Source organism: Pan troglodytes, chromosome 3 (assembly GCF_028858775.2).
Source record: "Pan troglodytes isolate AG18354 chromosome 3, NHGRI_mPanTro3-v2.0_pri, whole genome shotgun sequence".
Lineage (NCBI taxonomy): Eukaryota > Metazoa > Chordata > Mammalia > Primates > Hominidae > Pan > Pan troglodytes.
In genome coordinates, this window is record NC_072401.2 from 161,266,307 (window position 1) to 161,275,251 (window position 8,945).

At 41.2% G+C, this 8,945-nt stretch overlaps 2 pseudogenes; both read right to left on the reverse strand.

Moving 5' to 3' along the window:
• Window positions 1–8,381: 8,381 nt before the first annotated feature.
• Window positions 8,382–8,517, reverse strand: LOC112209164 (small nucleolar RNA U3; annotated as a pseudogene).
• A 342-nt stretch (window positions 8,518–8,859) lies between these two features.
• Window positions 8,860–8,945, reverse strand: LOC112209166 (small nucleolar RNA U3; annotated as a pseudogene).

Below are 8,945 nucleotides of genomic sequence, written 5' to 3' on the forward strand. Positions count from 1 at the left end.
GCATGCCTTTCTGTGTGTGTGTGTGTGTGTGTGTGTGTGTGTGTTTAGGTGTACAAGTGCAAGTAGGCATGCATGATTGATTTTTGGCTGAAGTGGGCTTGGGGTTATAGCAATGCAAGTGTGGCAGGCCAAGATGGATGTGCATAGGAAAGCAATCACAATGCAGAGCCTCTTCCTGCTATGGCCTCGGGCAGGCCTGACTCCTCTCAATTGCACCAGCATGGAAAATCCACTTTCCTTTGGCTTTTAACATAGACCATATTTCCTGGGAATGTATGGTGCCTTTTGGATAAGGTGCTTGAGGCAGATCAAGCAGGGCTAGGGACATTTAGGCTGCTGACTTGTGCCAGGGCATTTGTCCAAAACTGTCTCTAGCAAAAAAACACATATTGTGCTGCATGCTGGGGCGACTGTGACAACCACCTTGTTTATGGACTTTGTTTTACCAACATGAAGCAACATAGCTGCTGCAATGCCACGAGACAAAGGGCAAGGACAGGGCTCAAGACTGATATCATATCTACTCAGGTTTTAAAACAATAGAAAGATTTTTTTTCTTTTCATGAAAGGACTTGATATATGTAAATCTTCAGCACCATGCCAGGTACATAGTATATACTAATTATAAGTTAGCTATTATTATTTTATTATTCATTTAACATCTTAGCCGTGGATCTAACTGTGCTTATAATTCAGAGGTATTTCTTTAATAAAGAGCCATGAACTTTGTTGGATATGAAGGGAGACTGATTTGAGAATTGATTATAGCAACTTTGCCACCTTGGATAATTGGGACTAAGCCTTCATTTTCTAACTGTAAAACAAAATTAGGATGGGCACAGTATTCCTATAATTCTTCCCTTGGTAGGGGAAAAAGTTTCTTGCCTACTATGTGTTATGACTGCGTGTGATATTTTATACTTATGAACTCATTTAATCTTCACAATGAATTTGGCTTTATTAAGAGACTGAAATTCACAGAACCCAAGAAATTTGTTAAAAACAGCAATTACTTTCATTTATTGAGCACCTCATATTTGTTAAGCTCTCTACATACCATTCATTATTATTTCCTCAAGGTCACAATGCAAGGCATATTGTTATCATCCAGATCTATAAATGAGGCAACTGTGACTCAAAGATTCAGCAATTCATCAAGATCCCACAACCAGCTAGTACTGGGGCAAAGATTTGAACTCATATCTCTTCAACTCCTAAATCCATCATCTTTCTATTAAAAGAGGGTTGCATTGTGAGATTGCCTTCCCCTAAAGTAGGGGAGATCGCCTTCCCCTACTCCTACTTGAATGAGTCCAAGATGCACTTGTTTGATAATAAATTCTATTGACATTATTCAAGAGCTTAGAGAATAAAAAGTGTCCCAGGGAAAAGTATGCTTCAAAAAACACGGCTTGCCATATGTGCAGAGGAGGAAAAATTAAGTGAGAAGAACCCAAATTGATGAGAGCTTCCAAAGACATAGGGATATAAACAATCTCTAAATTGGAAATGTGATGTAGTATTGGCCACAGAGCATGCATGTGTGTTTGTGTGCTGGGAGAAGGAGGGAGAGTAAGTAACACAGGCTCTTGATAGATAAGAGAAAAAAGCAGGTACTGCTGCCCTTGTGGGCTTTCTCTCTGATGTATAGGGGGTAGCACTGAGGATGGGCAGTGGGAACGGGGAGAGTGACCATCCCACATACCTCCTGCTGCTTGGTGGGCACTGCCAAGTGCATTCTCTCCCTGGCCTTGTATTTGGAAAGAGATTACTTTGGGAAATATACTGGGAACAGGAGGGTGGCAGGATTCTTACTTTTGGTTTGGGTTTGGACTCCCTGACTCCCACTCAGCTGCTGGGGCTCCCTCTGATGAATTGCTTGTAATGAAAGTCTGTCTCCTGGGCTAAACAGCACACGGGAGCTCTGATTTTGCCTCTTATTGTGCAACCCCAAGCAAGTTGTTCTACTTCACTGAACTCTGAAGATAACAGTGATCACCTACCTCCCAGGGACCCTATGAGGAATGGCCAGTAAACATGAATATAAGTGCCACATAAACGCTAAGTAAATGACATTAATCCTCCCGTGGACAGTGGTGTGCCTATCCAGGCTGCTAAATCTCTCTTCAGTGACACAAACCCAGGGCCTCAGGATAGGATGTTCTTGCAGAAACACAATTTAAGCCACAAACCAGATCACGTTAGGGGGTGTAACTCCAAGAAGGGCAGACAAATTGAAAGAGATAAGGCTGAAAATCTATCACTAACTCACTCTCTTGGGCTATGGAGTCTAGCACGTATTACATGATGCCTCAGTGCCTTTCTGTTTGAAAGTCACTTCAGATTGCAAATCCTCACTTGCCTTTGTCTTTCCAAACAAAACTTGATTCTGAACTTTAGAATATAAGTTTTGCATATTTCCAAAAGAAAATTGTGCTGGAAGTGCAGAATAAAGATAGTGGATGCTTTTGCCCAATCTTCCTCTGTGCTTGGTTGAAACAGAATTGTTCAACTGTTGGCAGTGATCTGTGATGCTGCCGGCTACCCTGGGCTCCTAAATCGTTTTGAAAGCTGCTGGAAATTGTTGTAATAGGCAGCAGAAGGGAAACAGCCATGTTTGCTGCAGGGGAATTTGGGGTTCACGTTGCTGGCTCTTCCTCACACTAGTCATACCTCACAATGGCTTTGGGCAACAAGGTTTGCACTTCTGAATTTTTAGTGAAAATGCCTACTCTAATGGGATTCTGTTACATCAATCTTCAATACACAAATAGTAATCTGGTTATAAGCAAAATGTTCCTTCCTTTCTCTCTTCCTGCCTACCTTCATTTGACATGCATAGTTATCTTTTAAGATAGGGTTAACCATTGCATTTACCTATAAGATGCATAGTTTTACTGTTTCAAACTTAGGATGGGGAGAGATATTGTTTTTGCTTGAAAGATTGGACCCCTCGGTCTGATCTCCAAAGCCGGGTGTTGCTGCTTGTGAAAACTGTCTTGTGCTGGTTTCCATGACACCACACTCTCCTGGTCTTTTGTCAACTTCCTATTTCTTGTCAGTTTCTTTTTGCAGGCTTCTCTGCTGGACCTCCAAATTTTGGATTGATCCATTCAGTGCCTGGTCCTTGACCATCTAATCTTTTTGAATGTGCTTCCATTAAATATGGGAAGATCATTAAATATTGATAACTCTATATTTATATTTTGACCACTGACCTCTGCTTTGATTTTTTTCAGATTTATGTATGCAACTATCTACCTGATTCTCTACTTGGATATTAAATCAAAACTTTCAAATTAACATATCCTGAAATGAACTTTTTATTTCTCCTTGCCCAAAGCCCCTTCTTTCCCAGTCTCTCTTATCTTCATCTTCCATTTTAATTATTTATTTATTCACCTTTTTTTTGGCTCCTTTTTCTGAGGCAAGATATTTCCTTTTTTAAAATAGAATTTTTCTATATTGCCTAGGCTGAAGTGCAGGGGCTAGTCACAGGTGCAATCATCATGCGCTACAGCCCTGAAACCCTGGCCTCTAGCAATCCTCCCACCTCAGCCCCCAGAATAGCTGGGACTACAGGTGTGTACCACCACACCTGGCTCTCCTATTTTCCTGACAACAATACCATCCATCTGGCTGTTCCTGCCAAACACAAGGATAATCCTGGATTGTTCTCTTTCCTTTTATCTTCATTGTTTAATTCATCGACAAGTCCTCCAAAATACATTCTGAATCTCAACATTTTTCACCATCTAAACTGCCACCAGCATGGTTCAAACCATGAATATGTCTCATTTGGACTATACTGCAATAGCCTTCTAAATGATATTCCTGCACCAGTCTTGCCTCCTACAGTTTATTCTCTGCATAACACTAAATGTAATTTATGATGTTTATTATTTATTTGTGCTTCCTAGATGATGAAACTTGGAAGGAAGTGAGTGAATTGTTTCAGAACACACAGGAGCAATGAAGGAAGAAAGACCTGAAGTCAATTCTTCATAGTTCTGAAATTAGTTAAATTTGAAGGGTTTCAATCCCATTTGTTACCTGATCATTTAAATTAGGGTTTAATATAAAATTCTACTAATAATGGGTATTAATTATAGAGCACTTACTGTGTGCTGGGCATGATTCCAAGGACTTTACATAATTTAGACTCTTTAATCTTACAATAACCCAATGAGCTATATAGTATTGTTATTGCTTTTTAAATATGAGGAAACTGAGGTACATAGCTGTTAACTGTCTTGTCCGAGGTTACAGAGCCAGTGGGCGGCAGAGGCAGGATTCAAGCCCAGGGATTGGTCTCTGGACTTTGCTGTGTTATACTGATCCTCCATCAAAGCCACGAGTTTGTTCCAACATGATCTATTAGTTCTTTTGGGGGCATTTCTTTTTCTTTTTGTACATTGGTTATTTTATCTGTTGAATGAATTTATTATGAGAACAAAAATTATCCATTACTGTACCAATAGTGTCTTAGGTACAGCTAAGAGGAGAATTGTCACAGCTTTAGATTTCTTCTACATACATGGTAGTTTGAGCCCACAGTTTTGAGTTTTAAGTGATATTTACTCAAGGGGCAGGCTAAAAATGAACTCCCAAATTGCCTCAAATATTTTCTATTAGGTAACATTTCCCCAAAAGATGCTGCCCTGAAAGCTTCTGTGTGAAACAGCAAATCCTCTCAGGTCCCAAAGGGGCTACTTGCAGTTTAAAAAATAGTCGGCCTCTCTCTCTTGCACCTGTGCTGTGCTTAGTAGATTTATTCAGTCAGAGAAAACTTCAAAAAGGATTGGCGATTTGAACTGAGCCTTCACGAACTGAAAGAATTTTGAATATTGAAAAGAGAAGGTTGCACTTATGCCAGCTCGGCACCATGGAATGCATAGAAACAACAAGCCTGTTTGCCGCTTAATTGAACAATTGTGATGCTAATCTGTTTGTCCCTTTGTGTCTCAAAGGTAACACTATACACTTAGCCTGGGTAATGTGTAACGTAACATCACCCAGAAACAGAATGTTGCTTCCTTTCACTGGTGGCTGCCTTTCTGTCCCCTCCATCTTTGTGAATAATTCTTTGTTGATACGGGACTCATTATCATTATTGATTAAACTTTGCCATCTCAGTTTGATGTCGGCGAATACCTTGCTCATTTTAATCTGTCTCAGGGCCAAGTTTTATGCTTACCATGTTTTAATTTGTCCCAGGATTGTGTTTGCCTGATGCTAATATAAAGATTGAGGACTCTCTTGGGGCATTTTGTGACTGACACAAAAAAGCGTTTGGAAATCTATAAATACTCCTTTAGGATAAGCCTTGAGACTCACGAACAGAACTCGGTGGCAGCCTCCCTGTGGCTGTTGCCTTGAAACAGACTCATAAACTGAAGCCGGGAATAAATGTCTATAGTGAAACCGTTAATCTGTTTACATGTTTTAACTCAGGGGTGATTTTTTTTCCCCCTTACTTCAATCCTGAATATTTTTCTCTTCCTGAGACACTCTATTGTTCAATTGACCTCTACAGATATTGACTTTATTAGATTTTTGGTGAGCACAAAGTTGTATTATATGCTGTGAATATGGTACTATTTTTATAATATTTTATTTTGAAATAATCTCACACTTACAGAGAATTTACATCAATAGAACAACAAGCTCCCCCACGGGAGGAGATTCATCCTGGTTTCCCAATTGTTATCCTTTTAATTTGCTTTACCTGATGCTAATTGAAATGACCATTTCTCATTCTCCGAATTCTTGCTAGTTCACTACCTGTTTAGAGCATGTAAATCAAAACAGGAAAGACCTGTTTGGATGCTTATGAGGGGAGGATGGAGGAAAAGATGGGATTATGATTAAAGGGAGAGGAGGAAGAGAGGGGATTATTGTTAGAGGAAACACAGGAAGCTTTGTAGCAGCACTGTCGCAGGCACACTATATTTCTCCAACAGGGACTCCAGAAACAGTGCTCCAGTGACATTAGTTTTTTCTGAGGTGCTCTGAAGGCCTTACTTTCCAAATAAGCTCATATATCCATTTTCTCTTATAGACTGGTGATAAATAACAGTATTTCTATTTAGGTGGCTAATAGTGATGCAGAAAATAAAGTCAAGTGCAAAAGTTGCCCCTTTGGGACATTACATGGAAATGTGTAGTGCTTCTCCTGATATTGCCAATTGAAGACCCCTCTGAGCAGGTTTCCGAGGTCTCCCCATCAACCCTTGGGTCACGCAGACAGGGAGATTGGCAGTAAAGTGGCAAATTGCCCAACCTCTCAGCAGTGTGTACAGATCCTGAAGAGTGCAGCCCGGAGTGTCCTGACTGACCTGGGAGGGAAATGAGTAATGTGATTTGAATTGGCAAAAAAACATGATTTTCACTTTTAAAGCGATCTTTTATTCTTGAGCTGAAGCCAATTGAAATGCCCCGAGCCTGGGCCTGTTTATTCAGACAAGAACAATGAGATCAATTTCAGCAGAAAATGAGGGAGCAGGAGAGAGATGGCAGCTGAGGTAATCGGCTGTAAAGGACAAAGTTTGAAATTAAATATTATGGCTTAAATAGTCCTGTAATTCAAGCCTCCCTTCTTTCCCTTCTCCAATCTTGCATCAGAGAAATAAAACAAAAAGCTCCTTACTGCAAAATGGAAGACAATCTTTTTCTAATAGAGGAAAATTCTCTCTGCAACATAAATTTGAACTATAGCGATTTGATTTCTATGGAGATAAAGAGGCAGAGAAGTTAGTGCTGTTTGGAAGGGAATGTAAATGTGGTGTTAAGGAGCAAGGAAGAAAACTTCACGTATGCTGGCTTATTAGAATTTGCTGTATTTTATCCTGTTTTCATTGAGCAGCAGAAGGGATGCAGGAAGCTTTTTATTTAATTTTTAGGGCAATTAGGGAGAGGAAATCCAGGCTGAGTGACTTTAGACTGCTCATTACCTTCTGGCGGGCAGAAGGAGAGTGCATATTTTAAATGTTAAGATCAGATTATTTATAAGTTTCTCTTTGAGATTCAAGGGCATGGAAGGAACGACAACTTGATTAACAGAGAAAACAGCCTTATATACACAGCTGGTTTAATCTTTGTAATAGGTCACAGACTGAAGAGCAGCATTTCAGTCTCTTCCTGGAAATGACAGATTCTAGGGAACTACTAAGATTTAAAAAAAGAAAACTTTTAGACAATCCCCCACCCCCACTCCAAATCTCTTAGGGAATGTCGTGATGGGGGATAGGCATTCCTAGGTCTTGTTTCGCTGTTCTGTCATGACAATTTTAATTCCACACCTTTCGTGGAATGAATGACTGACTCCTCTAGAAGTAAGTGAAAGCCTCTGAATTTGGTCATTTCACTGTTATATGTAACAAGGTGTCTTGGGTTGTTTTGTAAAATGAATGCATCTAGCTATAAGAGAATTCATGGTCATTTCATTTTCTGGCAATAACGGCTGACTACCTCCTTGATCAGATGACACAGGCTAACCTGAATGTTCTAAAAAAATTTTGCTGACACTCTTTCCCTGAGAGCCTGTATGGTTTTCTTTGTGGGGTTGTCTGAAGGTCTCTATTCTTCAAAGTTCTTTTCGGGAAAAGTAATAAAACTACCTAGTTGAAGCAGTGAAGGCACTTTGGAGTATCCCCTGGGTGCTGAAAAGAGCAGGTCAACGTCACCCTGAGGAGGACAGGAGCCAGGACCCTCAGGAGCTTGGCAGTGGGAGTGGGCTGCCCTTCTCTCCCAGTGCTTTCCTTAATGTGACTTTGTCTCTGATTTCAGGTCCCGGTGTTTAATTCCTGATACCAATTCCTGGGAGAGAAAATTGGGTTCCTCCGGCTTCGATTAGGTGTTCTCTTGAGGGCCTATGAGCGGTGGGTGGGGTCGGGGGAGAATCACATGGCTGCCCAGTGCTCCCAGGTGTACAGAAATTCCTAGCAGGGTGGAAGCCTGGTGACAGGGGAACCCCTTAAGAGTTGTCTGTTGTACTCAGCTAGTCTTTATGTGCAGGAAAAACAATTTGCTATTTGAAATCACAGCAGCCTGTAGCCACTTCTGAATCCTAAGGAAGTCTCAGAATTCCTCTTTGGAATAGATGAGTTGTTTGACTGTGAATGAAAGATAAACACCAGGGAAAGACTTGGAAAGTGTAGGAATGAGAAAAAAAAATCTAAACTGACTTTATCAATAAAACAAGAATTTGGAGGTTGCTGGGGACTGGACTGGGAAAAGAAGCTCAGCTGTAGCAAGAAAGCCAAGAATGTACATGGCGAGTGCAGTAAGCTGAGGAAGTGGGCATAGTGAGGGGTATTTACAGTATGAGCATCTTTTAAAAACATTCAAACTGTTTTTTTTTCAATGTTAAAACGGGAACCACTCAGAATCTGTCCTCTCCCTCTTACTTTCCCGGAGGAAGAGAAAAACAATCCTCAATGCCAAATGGCACCTGCAGCGAAGCAGCACCAAGAGCTGGCCTGGCTCTCAGGGGAGAACCCTGTGCCTCCTCCTCGCTCCTCCTCCTGGTTTCCGGTGCTCTTCAGCAGTCCCCAACCTTTTTGGCACCAGGGACTACTTTTGTGGAAGACAATTTTTCTACAGGTTGGGTTGGGGGGCTGGTTTCAGGATGAAACTGTTCCACCTCAGATCATGAGGCATTCGATTCTCATAAGGAACGTGCAACCTAGATCCCTGGCATGCACCATTCACAATACACTTCACGCCCTTCTGAGAATCTAATGGCACAGCTGATCTGACAGGAGGCAGAGCTCAGGCGGTAATGCTGGCTCACCTGCTGTTCACCTCGTGCTGTGTGGCCCGATTCCTAACAAGCCACGGACCTGTACTGGTCAGCTGCCCAGGGACTGGGGACTGCTGCTCTACACTTTCAGAGAAACTCTCTAGGAATGCACTATAGAAATGATCCCTGAAAGGAGAGTCTT